General features: G+C 43.7%; 1 long non-coding RNA gene across 1 annotated transcript; it reads left to right on the top strand.

Moving 5' to 3' along the window:
- Nucleotides 1-4572: 4572 nt before the first annotated feature.
- LOC135899289 (uncharacterized) lies at nucleotides 4573-11920 on the top strand. Its single transcript, XR_011511621.1, has 2 exons — nucleotides 4573-5518; nucleotides 11191-11920. It is a non-coding gene; the product is annotated as an uncharacterized lncRNA (long non-coding RNA).
- The last annotated feature ends 1864 nt before the right edge of the window (nucleotides 11921-13784 follow it).

Below are 13784 nucleotides of genomic sequence, written 5' to 3'. Positions count from 1 at the left end.
TCGCGAGGCACTTGTATAGATCTCGTCTTTGAGAATCAAGCATTGGTGTACCGAGTCGAACATATATCAGTCTATTTCTCCGACCACAAAGCTTCCTTCATGACTGTCAAGAACTGTTAGTGGAGTCTTTGTTAAAGGAATACGTGTGAAAAATAAAAAAAAAAATTCTGTGATAGCGCATACATGTGTTGCTCGATTTCTTTGCCTCAATCTATCGAAAAGGTGAAACAGCTTATTTGCTGCGCTCAAATTTCGCATTAGGAAGTAACGTAATCGTCGGTAATTTTTTTAAGAGTGTAGGCACGTGTAAGTGTCTACGTATTTGTCTGTTATAGTCTCCGCCTGAGGAGTCCGTCACCTCTTGGAAAACTTACGCCTCTTGGGAAAACAAAAAGGCTTAGGTTTTGAAACCGCAACCTGTACGAGCAGCAAAGAACCAATCAGCATCGTCGCTTTGGCACATGCACGCGCACAGACGCACGCGCTCCGTTCCAACCTTGGCCCCACGCGTTCTGTGCTGTAATCGCCCTAGCGTTCTAACAGTATTTCAGAGCTGTGTGCGCCGTCGATGAGCTGTCATTTCTCGGTAAGCTGATCTTTTATTTCACAAGTACGACTCTCGTACTTGGAGTGGTGCAGCTCTCAGCGTTAAAAATTCATCTAGGAAGTTCTGCTATTACCGAAAAACTAAAAGCAGTGACAGTTTTGATTGTGTTCCTTCCGTGATCGATCGCTGGTGCCACGCTGAAGTACGGTACAGGTGATCGCCTTTTGATGCGATTTTTGTCGCACCGGAAGTGCGATTTCCGTCATTTGCGACGAAAATCGCAGTCGCAGCAATCGGTTGGACGCACAGTCCCCCCGTTCAAATATATATAATCTGGCGTATGTGCGGTTTCGTGGTGTCGCGGCGTAAAATTTCTGCGAAACGTTTAAGTCGCTCTTGCACGTGGCATGAATGCCCCTAACGGTTTTGGAAGACATTCTAAGACGCCTTGCCGCTGGCGCTAAATCGTCACCGCGTCGGGGGAAAAAAAAATACCCCAATATTTCTTGGATAGCGCGGCACTTGGAACGCGTTCGTAAAGATGGCGTGCGCGCTTTTGAGCACGATGTTGGCACGATCTGGAGAACTTCTTTCTCGTATTTGCCCGACCTGTGTGCGCATGCGAGAAAACAAATATGGAGTCTCAGCTTATTTTCCCTGTATTGATGCTCGCGATCGAGCACAATCAGTATTCAATATATCTCGGGCTCCTTTGGGTCCTTTGCGCAAACGCGAGCCATTGCTATCGAACGCGCTCGAAAGTGCCTTATGTCGATCACTGGGGTACGTGTAATTCGCAACATACCTTAAAAGAATTAATCGAGGAGACCTAAGCACTTATGACAGAGATGTGAATGCGAAAGCATTAATGTCCAATTGAACGCTGCTGAGCGTTCCTTCGTGATGTGGTGTCTTGGCCAATGGGAATTTAGGTACTGTTTGAACACAACATCGCCCCTTGTTGCAAAAATTCCGGTGTCGGCGTCGGACGTTGTTTCGCAAAAAATCATTCCCCAAAGTAAGATGCGTCAGAAAAATCGTAAAGTACGACCTAAACACAACTACGTGGAGACATGATAGCGTTGGATTGTAATTTGAATATACCAGAAAATATATTTATGTTGCACGGTAACTCAACCACGAACCCCTATTCCAGTGTTTCTACCATTCATAGCATGGTGCGGCCTGCTTGGTTCCTTGCAACAACATCCAGCTGGCACTCACCTCGATGCATCCACAAGAAAGCTGTGGTTGCAGGGAAGTGTGACAAGCAGTTAAGGATCTCTGAATGCTATCGCATTCCACCCTTAAAGCGAAGCTTAAGTGCCCTCCGCTTGCCCACATGACAGACGAAGGGGTTCTTCAGTATGTGGGTCATTTCTGCTTTCGAATTGGAAAGAAAAAGAAAAAAAAAAACACGCATGTATGCATGCATTATATCGTAGGGTAACTCTAATTGGAACTTAAATTTCTTCTATTAAATTATCTTACCTAATACCCAATGGATTCTTTTAGGATCATAGCAAGTGCCTCGTTCAAATGTATTTGTTTGTGAAGTTATGTAGATATAGTTTCCCTGTGTGAAACCTTATAACTCCCTGCAATCGGCCTTTGGTACTCTTTCTTGAGACGTACCCCAAATTTTAGCAGAAGGTTATGAGTGTCATCTCATCTAATTTGCCATCGAGTTTTTCCCTGCATGATCATTTCATATGTCTCCTCTCCGCGACTCCCCTATATGTGTAATATGGCTGTGGGTTAAATGGATGCATTTTTCTGAGTAAAGTGTGCTGGAACAAATAGAGTAATTTATGCAGATAGATTGCTTGTAAACGTTTTATGCTGTACATTGACTTCCCGATACAGACTTCCGGGTACGTGCTTTTTTATGCTCTAGAAAATTTTTACTATTCAACTGTGGTAGATGACATAATTTCTAGTCCTTGAGCTGGACTGCTCAGAGAAATTACTTGCACGAGTAATCAAAATCTATAATCAGTAAAGAAAATCTCACTAATTAGGTTTTTATCTAATTACTTCAAGACACCCATATTTCAATTTACGAATTGCAGCTAGAGTTTGAAAAGTGTATATTCACCTGGAATGAAACATATGGGCGCCCCATTTATTTTTGTGCTTCAGTGCATAAATGGCATTTTCTTTGAAAGGTAAGTGTGACAACAGTGCCTTTTTACTGCAAGTGTGATGGCACATAAACCAGTGCCATCCTCAGAATAACTATCTAGCGGATATGCCTTGCGAGCTGGCTACGATTCGTCCATTGCAATTTACCGTAATATAATTAGTTGAAAACTTCAATTAAAAATGGTTTTTAACTGGTCACTTATGCATCTGAATGTTTCGTGCAAGTAATGTACACCTCTAGTAATCCAGCTCAGTGACTGGAATTATGCTATTGCCACAGGTGCTGTTGCCACAGCGAAAAGTACCATATGTATAACTTTTTTCTGCCTTCTTCATTTCCACCAGGCAATAAGTCATACTTTTCTGGCATTTTCATTTCTTATGACTTGATTACTTTTTGTACCGTCTCAGTAGTTATTTCTCCCCTCCCTTTCTTTTTTACAATATTGCTACTATCTTAGCTTGCTTTCCTCTATATTTCTTCTAGTTGCAGGGTTTCCCTTTTTCTTTTCTGTTTTTTTTTCCCGGTCCCTAGACGCTTGAGGCGTCCACAGAAAAGTGAGGAAGTGGCAGTCTGCGGCATTTCCATTTCTCCTATGGTCCTCCTCTATCAATACAATAAATTGGGACTACTACAGTCTGCATTTTGCTTTCAATTGTTTTCGAACTTGCAACAACAACAACAAAAAAAAGGAATGAAAAAGCTGTTTGAAGCACTAAAGTTTCCCTTTCTAAATTTATTAGCATTGCTATTTTATTACTTTATTCAATTATTGCTGGCATCTTGCAACAGTATGGTGCTAGATTTCTTTCGACATGCCAGAAAATCTTTATTTACCATGTACTGTTCTGATGCAACCAGTTCATACATTGCCGCAAGGATTAAAGGCCTCCCTTACGTAATGCGGCAGGGCCTTTAAGGTGAAAATAAATGAAAATGAAAACATGCGCCAAATGCAGCACAAAAAAAAAGAAAACTAGAGTGTAGGAACAATGAGACATGAAGAAGATCAATCAATCAGTCTATCTAGTTTATTTGACACGAAACTTTCATCATCCATCGTGTCCATCCATCCTAGGTGTCACAAAATGTAGCTTGACTTCCTGGCATACGTGGGTTCCTTTACATCGCCACGAAAATAAGGGAGAAAGGGGGTCACAAACTGCTGACCCATTTTTCAGTTAGCCTGGTATACAATTGTTGCGAGTCACACAGTGATCGTGTCCCCGAAAGCTGGATGAGCAGCGTATGTGTCATTGTTTCTGCTTTTACTCTGCGCTTCTCCACATTTGACACTGGGAGCTTGGTCCGGTCCTCTGCTGTTGCTTTTCTCAATACATACCGCGACCTTCACTCCTCTATTAGCTCCTCTTTTAGCCCCTCTGTTATCACATGAAGCTTTTAATGAGATGATCAATTGCTGCTTTGGTCTCCACACCCACCTGTGAACCCGTGAGATCACCTGACCATACCCCCTCAATTTTCTATGGCAAGGTGCCCTTGTAACCACACTCTACGCTGGGAAGCAGTGTTCTGTTTGGCTTGCACTTTAAATTAATTGCATTAAAACTGTATAATATGATTCCTGGTGAATCTGAGAAATTTGGGCCTCATATACTACGATTGTGGACACTAACTACTAATAAGGTAAATAATGAATAAATAAGTAAATAAAAAGAAATGCGAGACAAGTTTTTGCAATGCCCCTTTAAGGCTCACCAACCACTCAATAAATTCTTCTGACCGTCATAGCTACAGCTACAGGATATGAAACTTTTAAAGAATGTACTACCTATTGGATCTGGATGCATAACCTTTATTGTTGGCATTGGTTGAATGATTGTTAAAAATTCTTCCTGCTGCAGTGCACACCTGGAACCTCCTGCCAGCTGCGGTAAAAGCGGGAGGCAATGTTTCAACGATACATGTGGACAGTCCACTTGTCGAAACGTTGGCTCCAGCTTTTACATTGTTCTCGTTTTGCTTCGGCCAGCTGCTATGTTCACGCAAGATGATGACGCTGTGCCGAGCACCGTCTTGGGGCACCTAAAGATATCGCCGCGTTTCTGCTAGACCCAAAGGAGTTCTTCCCTAACTCCAAGATTATGGGTCTGGTATCCGCTGTTAAACCCCCAGCGTCCTGGTCCTAGTGCCAGACACAGTGGCATACTGCAACGGAAGAAAGATAAGGTCATTCAGCAAGCTGTTGAAGGAGAGTGCTGTCCTAGAAGATTTAGATTTGTTTGTAGTCGCCGTCGAAGTGGAACACGACATGTGGGTGGCGACGCTCATGTGGATTACTGAACAACCCGAGCACTCACCAGTCGAGCAGAGCGAAAGTGCATTTCACAATGCCCTCGCTCTCCCCATGAGCTAAATGACCACTGGCACTCGTGACCTCGAAGCGGGAGACCTCGGCATCTTCAACTTATCTAACAAGTTCTGCTCCGCAGCTGACGTTGACCATTCAGTCGTGGTTTACCTGCAGAGCAAGATAATACTCAAGGCCGTGAACGACAACAGCACTCTGTACGAAATGCAGGAGCCGGAGGGACGCAGGAACGTGCAGTTGTTCACATTCTGCAGAAAGAATGTGCCCCACGTAGGTCATTCAACGAATATCCTCCAAGAAAACGATATGATTCGTAATGAGTACATGTTCCGTACGGTGTGCGGCGGGAGGAGGTGTGCTACCGCCTCATGTGGCAGCAAGAAAGGGCGTCAAACGTGCACCAAACAAGTCTCTCGGAGTTTGGCCTGCTGCTGAAGGCCAGTACGGCACAGCAAGACATCCCTGCAGCGCCTGGCAAACTCAGCGAACTAGCGTAAGTTGTGGAACGGTTTAGTGGTTTAATGAAACTGCATTTCTGTCGCCATTTTGAGTTGTCCAGTGTGAATCTAGTCAAGTTGCACGAACCACGACTGAATGCCAAGCACAACGCAGCACATTTCACACGTAGCAGGTGAACGTTAGGAAGGCTAGAATAACTTTACCGCACGGTTTGGGACTAATAAATAGTGCATCACATACGAAAGAGAATGTACAGTATCTCTTAATTGAATGTAACATTAGGCGTCATACTTTTATGTTGCAAAATATGATGTCACTATGTGACATGGGAGGCATCAAAGATCGGAAAGTCTTTAGCACCGGACATACGAAGTGGCGCGTTTCTGCAACCAGTGGCCACATCCCACAGTTTGTGCTTACGCTTGCAACCAAACAAAGTATGAGACATGTTCGAAGCACAAGGGTGCACTGATAACCTTATGGCCACATCTTGCAGTTGTTATGTGAAGTAGGTTATTCCATAGAAGGCGTCACAAATGAAAATGTAACTAACAAAACACACTGAGTGAAATTACTATAGCAGCGTTACTTGCATGGCAGCCACATTGTTGCCTGCTAAGTGTGAAAGCAGCATAGCGAACAAACACATTTCGTTTCTGTCGTTAGCATCTGACATGAAAATGCCTAGACTTGCCTCCACAGGTTGTACCTTTGTCCTTCACACCATGTACACACAAGTGAGGTGTCTGTATGAACTGCAGTCATCAGACAGCTTTAGCTGTGTTATGTGGCGTGTGGGTCAGCTCCTCTGGTTTGGGTGCTGTAATACAGGCCTAATGTTTTGTTGTTTTTTCTCATATACGTAAACATCTTTGACCGAAATCTGTGTGTTTAATCTGGAGGTCAGCTGTGAATCTGAGAGACGGAACTTATTTGAGTGAAACAATCGGGAAGAGTGAAATATCTTCATTCCAGTTTGAAAATGATAGTCATTATGTTGCAATAACAATTCAGCTTCTTTCTCGGAAACGGAATCGACCTCGAAATATCATAACTCTGATTTTGGAAACATGGATAGGGGCTTTTTTTGTGTGCTGTCACCTTCTTGCAGATCCCCTTTCCCATTTTGCATTAAAGTGTCCAATTGATCAGCACAGCATACGCACAGGCATAGAATGAATTTAACCCTTTGAGGGTCGACGCCGTAAATATACGGCGCCGCGAACAGGTCCGAAAATGGTCGATGCCGTATATTTACGGCGCCGTCTGTACGTTTAAAACGCGCGCTAATTTCCTAACTTTTTCTTGCCTGGCATGTGCTGCCACTATGTGGGAATACATGGAATTTTTTTCTCGCGTCTCTCTCTTTCGGTTTTCGTTGTATAGTTCTTTTTTTGCTCCGGAGCGTCTGCTACCACTCGCACATTGGCGCCTTCGCAGGCGCGCGGCGGTTAGTTTCGGTTTTGTTCCGCATGCGGCTTCGGCTTCTTTCTCTCGCAAAACTGATGGCTATCTCGTTCTTATCACTCAAAGGCTGACCGCCTGTTACTCGCTCGTTTGTTACTCACAGGGGTCCGCATACGAAGGATGCCGCCGTGCATGCGTTTCCTTTTTTGGCCCTTTATTCAGAGCTTTCCTCCCACGGCTGCTCAGGGAAGCAGTACCCATAGGAGGTGCCACGTATGCGCCTACACCACTCGGCAGCAAAAATATCGCAAGGACACAAGGTACATGTGCGCTGTGTGCAACAAACCGCTCTGTGTGGAGCCATGCTTCAAGGACTACCACACGCTGAATAAATAGTAGTGCAAGAGGAACATTTGAGACTTGCGAAAAATTTTCGTGTGCGCATTCTTCTTGCGTATTTTTCTCGTGTGGACTTTGTATATAACAATGCGCCAATTTTTTTTTTACTTCTTATAACTTTATCTGCTATTTTTTGTTGTTTTTCATGAATAAACAATACTTTTATGCCAATGGAAAACATTTTTTCTCACTTTACGGTCACCCTAGAAAAATTACGGTAAATTTTTTTCGAAATAGGTCCCTCTGAAGAATTTAAATGTGCAATAAAAAAAATCGACCCTGGGCGGTCCCATATGGCGAAAAAAATCGACCCTAAAAGGGTTAATGGAATGAATAAAGTTGCATCTTTACATATAGCTGACTGTACACAACCAAAAACAGTTAGCTGCAACGCATATTTTTTTATTCGCGGCATGGCTGTGCATGGTGAACCACAGTCTCGCAGCAATGGACAAGAAGGGCCAAGCAGTGATCCAAACTGCAACCTTGACGACGTCCAGAAATCTAGAAGTAGCAGTCCCCCTCCAGGACCTAGTTGCTCCAAATAGCCCTTGGCAAATTAGCTTGGAAAGGGAACTGGCAGACAAGGAAGATGGTGAACTTGGCATATATTTTGACATGTGACATATTGTAGCAGCGCATGAAAAAAATGTATGCTCTCTGGTGCTTTATAATTATTGCAGTGCAAAATATGAAGATGAAGAGATGTGATGATACAGGGACTATACGCTGGCTATCGACTGATACTGTATTGGAACAAGCATTTTATTGAGATACCAAGCTTCTTCTCACACATGCTCACCATAATGACACGCCATCACGCCACCATCCTACAAAACACACATGCATCAATATAAAATGCTTGTTCCAATAAAGAAATATCCCTTGATATTCAGTACACAGTCCAGTTTCTTCATGTCTCCTCTTCATCTTCGTATATTACGCTTTAATAACTGAATCAATACAAATCATTCCGTTCACTATCCTCTGGTACTTATCTTGTCCTCAAGCAATAATCCTCATCCATCGTACTTGCAATTCCTCTTGTCACACTCTGTGCTCACTATCCTTTCAAGCATGCTACCGCTTGTTAGCAGGTGCTAACAAGTAAAGCCACACAACATTTAAAAAAAAAGCTAAGCAAGGTAGTTGGCGTTTTTTTGATTAGGACAAGATATGACAAGGCCTAAAGAGTGGTAACCTCCGGAGTTCAGTGACTGGGCCACATTCTTTTCAGTATCAGAATCCTTAGTAAATTTGTTATAAAGTTGCAAGGTTATAGAATAGTAACATACAGACAGTGTAGGATTGATTGTGAATAATACTAATGACGCGATTTTGGATATCCTCGTGAGAGCCCTTGTAGTTTCAAATGCACATTGTCTCTAATACTTCTCAAAATTCTTGGAAGGGACTATGTAGAATATTCTTCCAGGATATAATGTCTGGTGCTTGAGGAACTATATGGAAGTGGTTTAAGCTAGTTTCTGCTGTCAGCTTTCCTAAAGATTGGCATTAACTTGATCTAGACCATTGCGTAGGTGCAGATGACAAAAAGCACCCTTGCAGAATGTTTTGAGTACCGCGAGTTGCCAAGAGACAAAGCCATGATGTTAAGTGTTCATCATTCTTTAAAGGGCACTAAAGCGAAACAATAAATCAGTTTAGACTAATGAAGCATTGCGTGAGAACCCTGGAGGCAGTCATTTAAAAAAAATAGTTTCATTATTAGATGAGGAAATGAAGGTCCAAGTATCAGTACTTGAATTTCGTGCCGTAACCCCAGCGCCGGCACTTCAATGTGACGTCAGGGATTCCATAGTATGTTTTCACATTTCGGCCGCGTTGGCTGAATAAAGGTTCCCGAAACTTACCATATTTAATATTGGGTTCCTTTAGAACACAACGTAGTCAATCTGCTCCGCTATATATAATTAGTAGGCCCTAGAAGTTGCCATCAATATCCAAGACGTCACAGCCCCCAGATGCGGGAACCTTAGTAGGCGGCACCACCTGTATTTCGTTCTTGAGCTTTTTCTGGCTTACCAAAGGTCTTATCGTTGTAAGAGTGGTGTTTTTGGTGTTGTAGAACGGTAGTTTACTGATGCAGAAGAAATCATTTTTCACTTCAGTGTCCCTTTAAGAGAGAAAAGCTGCTTTATCCGACAACATGAATTGACAGTTACTTTCTCCGTGTTCATGGAGATTCTGCCATCAGCATCTAACTGGGGTAGTCAAACTTAAATAGGGGTTTTTCACGTTGGTAACATAGCAGTCGGTAATAAGAACTGAACTTGTAAAGCAGTTAAACAGCTCAGGTGCCTTTTGGTCTGAGGAGGATATGGTGTCCACGCAAAGAAGCGTACCTATTTGCCTTTCCTCATGCAGTTGCTAATATTTTTTTATGTTGTATTTTAGTGACTGGCCCATCACTACCCTCAGGTCCTGCCACCGGCAATGTAAGTGACATAGGACAGGTAGTTGGCGTAACCTGGGAGTGGGCAGGAAACGGTTTAGGGAGTCAACCCCCCCCCCCCCCCGCCCCGAATATTTCCGACGAACCCCGCTCCTTTCCCACAGAACAGAAAGAAGGACATGGACAAAAAGGAAAGCCTGAATTTGAAAGCATGGGGAGGGCTAGTGGCGGTCTGGAGGGGGTTGTCATGTCACCCTACCTAGAACTTAAGTTTATCTAGTTTCCTCCCAACCGCTATCGTGTCTCAAGTAGCAACGTTTCCTTGCCTTCTCACGTCACCTTTTCCATATCCCCTCCCTTCCTCTTTGTATGAGAACTACGAGCGAAGAGTGGCAAGGCCGATGTTCACTCGTTTCGCGACTGCATCGGTTCTACCCATTCTCTGCCTTCTTTCCCCCTCCTCTCTACCATTCTCTCTAGCTTCCCTCTGGATGTGGGTGAAGTAGAAAGGTAAGCACAGCAATTTCTGCAGTGGTTTTATGGGCAGTCACGGATAATTACAGCTGTGGAGAGGCTAATGTGGCGATTGAAGCCCAGTGAGCTCCAGAAGCCATTGTGCACGTTCGACCAGAGCAAGGGTCCAAACGAGTTTCTAGCATCTTCTTACCTCTCTGCCATGCTCCTTCCATGTACGCAAGCTCTGAACCACGCGCCATGAGGGGAAACTTTAAAAAAAGAAAGCTTCACATTAAAAGAACTCTGATTTGCACACGGCAATGTATATCAAGGCCGGGGGGCTGCCAGGGAAGCTATGAAACCGCCACAAAAAACTGATGGGGATGGCAAGTAGGAGGATGGCCTTGAAGTTCACACAGAAACAGAAATATAAGAATGTTAGTGGTGCCGTGTCTCATCCTGCTATGTCAATGGTTCGGCAGAACAGTGGACCTCGGTAGCACAGCATGCCAGCATTGCAGAGGCTAGGCGGACTGGTGGGACCACATAAAGGAGCGTTACAGAGAAAAGGTGAACATACATGTCCGGCTTCATAGAATATTTGCATATCTAATCCAATGTTTGAATGTAAATGTTGCAAAGGTTGTTGGAGTTGGCGAAGTAGCTGTAGCGAAGAATACGCGCACAGCCTTAATGCCTATAGCTGATAGCTCTTTATGTCAAAGTGGGTGTCGGTGAGGATATTATGCACGAAGGAATATGGTTGATATGTAAATACATTTAAGGCTTCTGCGCCCCTTGCGTCTCAGTAGCGCATGTCCATATTTGGGGATTGGCAAAGAATAGGCTGCATACCCCATAGCATATATCTAGTGACCCATGTTCTCTACTTGGCAAGCAAGCATCGGCAGCGTGGAAGAAAGAGGCAAAGAAAGCTGTCATTTAAAACTGATTGTTTTTCTTCATGGTAAATATTGTTTTGCAGTTCCTGCTCCATGTAGCCCAAAATGCAAACACATGTTTTGCAGGCTACCATGAATGGGAAATCCACGGCAGCTGGGCCCACCCTGGAGCCTACAGTCTATCTCTTCTCGGGCAGGAAGGACACAGTGATGCAAGTCTTTGTCTCTTCCGCCACGGTGGAAGCCAGAGAGGGGCAGAATATCCGGGAAGTGACGGTCACTGTGGACTGCTTCTACAGGGACGGCAGGACAGTCTTGAGCAGACTCAGCCGAGTTTTTCAGAAGAGGGACATCGTCAACATCGACTACAGTCGAACCTCGATACATGAAACAGCTCGATGATCGCGAAATAGTTTATTATAGGCAGAATCCGATATATAATATCATGTCAAAAATGCGTAAAGAAATTTTACAAATCAATCAATGAGCTAACTTACTTGAATAGAAGTAGGGGATTTTCGGCTGCAAATAGCATTTCCAGTCGGAAGCTTTCCATGGACAGTTAGACATCAGATTTTCCAGCTGGAAATTGACCTTACTCCTGCCCGAAACAAGATTTTCAAATGATGTTTCTGGGTGGTAATCGCACTTTCTTTACTGGGGCTCCCCATAACTGGCCGGAAATAATTTTCCAGCTGGAAACAGAACCTGCTGCAGCTATGTGACCAGACATTCCAAGGTGAAATTGCCAGGAATGGCTGGCATATTTAATGTATTTGATATAACCTTTTCGGCTGTCTTTACGAATGAACCTAACCGTAGTGAAACAGGCTGTTTTCTGTTGGTTTACCTGAAATGCCACCAATAAGCATTAGTTTCTCAGGTATCCTGTCCTTAATTGAAAAAATAAAGTTGTCATCTTCTACTGGTATGAACGAAATAAATTCCAGGCTCTTAAAAAACACTAGGCACATTTTTACTATTGCTGTTTTTCCAGTCATTCTCCTCGGGAATTCTCCGTTACGACTGGAAGTGTAAGAAGGTCATTCCAGTTCACAAAGCAGGCAACAGAGACTGTGCGCTAAATTACCGCCCCATATCTGTAACCAGAGTGTGCTGCAAACTCGTGAAGCATATCAGATACTCGCAGATCATGCAGTTCCTTGATTCTAACGGCTTTTTTAATCCCTCTCAGCATGGATTTCGAGAAGGCCTCTCATGCGAATCTCAACTAGCCTTTTTTCTTCACGACTTGCATGCTAACCCTGACACTAACCTACAAACAGATGCTATTTTTCTTGACTTCGCCAAGGCTTTCGACTAAGTACCACACAAGCGTCTACTAATGAAGCTCTCCCAACTAAATCTGCCACTGGACATTCTAAACTGGATTGCCCAATTTCTGACTAACCACTCTCAGTTTGCTTCCCTTAACAATGTCAAGTCTAACTCGCTCCTGGTAATGTCCGGCGTGCCGCAGGGATCTGTCCTTGGCCCGCTTTTATTTCTAATATATATCAACGACTTGCCTAACAATTTATTATGTAACATCCACATGTTCGCTGACGACTGCAAGTTAACTAACACATCTGACCGAATAGCCCTACAGAATGATCTTAATAATGCGTTCGACTGGTGTAAACGCTGGCTAATGACCCTTAATCTTAACAAATGTAAATTAGTTTCCTTCCACTGCCGCGAAAACCCGCTCCGATTTCCTTATGAAATCGCTAACATACCAGTTGAAACAAGTGAATCCTATACATACCTTGGTGTAACACTAACCCCTGATCTTTCCTGGCACACCCATGTCACGAATATCATTTCATCGGCTAACCGATCACTAGGATTTCTAAAACGTCATCAGCGTCACTCACCCTACCACGTCAGACTTTTGGCTTACCAATCGCTAATCCGGCCGAAACTTGAGTGTGCATCACCAATCTGGAGCTCTCACCAAATTTATTTGATCAACGCTATCCAAGGAGTGCAAAATCGTGCTGCTCGCTTCATTAATTCTTCTTATCCATACGATATCAGCGTGTCATCCCTTAAAAATGTATCTGGTCTGCCCACTCTTTGGTCTCGCCGCAGGATCGCCACACTATCACTTTACCACAAGTTTTATCACAGTTCTTTCGGCCATCCACCTTACATCGCTCCAGCCACGCGCACTTCCCCCCAGACGAGCCATCCACTTCAAGTCACCCAACCCCGTTCTGGCACCACAACTTTTTCTGCATCATTTTTTTGCCGTGCAGCTACAGAATGGAATGGCTTTCCCCACGACATTGTTTCAATCACCTGTCCATCACGATTTATTCAAAGTGTATCCATGTACCTGTCTTGTTAACAACCTGTGGCATTAGTAACATCTCTGTACAACCCACCCCTTGTGTAACACCCCCTTGTGGGGTCTTTAAGGAAATAAAGTGAAGTGAAGTGAAGGCCTTCTGAGCTAAATGGGGAACATATGAAAGTCAATTGAAAGAAGGAAGTATTTTCCATGAACAAGAACTGATACAGCAGCTTGGAAATGTCCCATCACATTGAATGTTAGCTTTAGCATGGGAACTATATCATGCCATCACATTATTCTACCGTCAAGATTCTCTCCCGCCTGCACACCGAGAATACCTCCGCGGGTCCTGCATAAACCTTTCTTTACATTGCAGATCCCTAGAATTGTAAAGTCATCGATTCCTTCCATTGGCCTCAAG

The sequence above is a fragment of the Dermacentor albipictus genome, chromosome 1 (genome assembly GCF_038994185.2).
Source record: "Dermacentor albipictus isolate Rhodes 1998 colony chromosome 1, USDA_Dalb.pri_finalv2, whole genome shotgun sequence".
NCBI classification, from domain to species: Eukaryota; Metazoa; Arthropoda; class Arachnida; order Ixodida; family Ixodidae; genus Dermacentor; species Dermacentor albipictus.
Note: the sequence above shows the minus strand (reverse complement) of the source record. Positions and strands in the feature narration are given on the sequence as shown.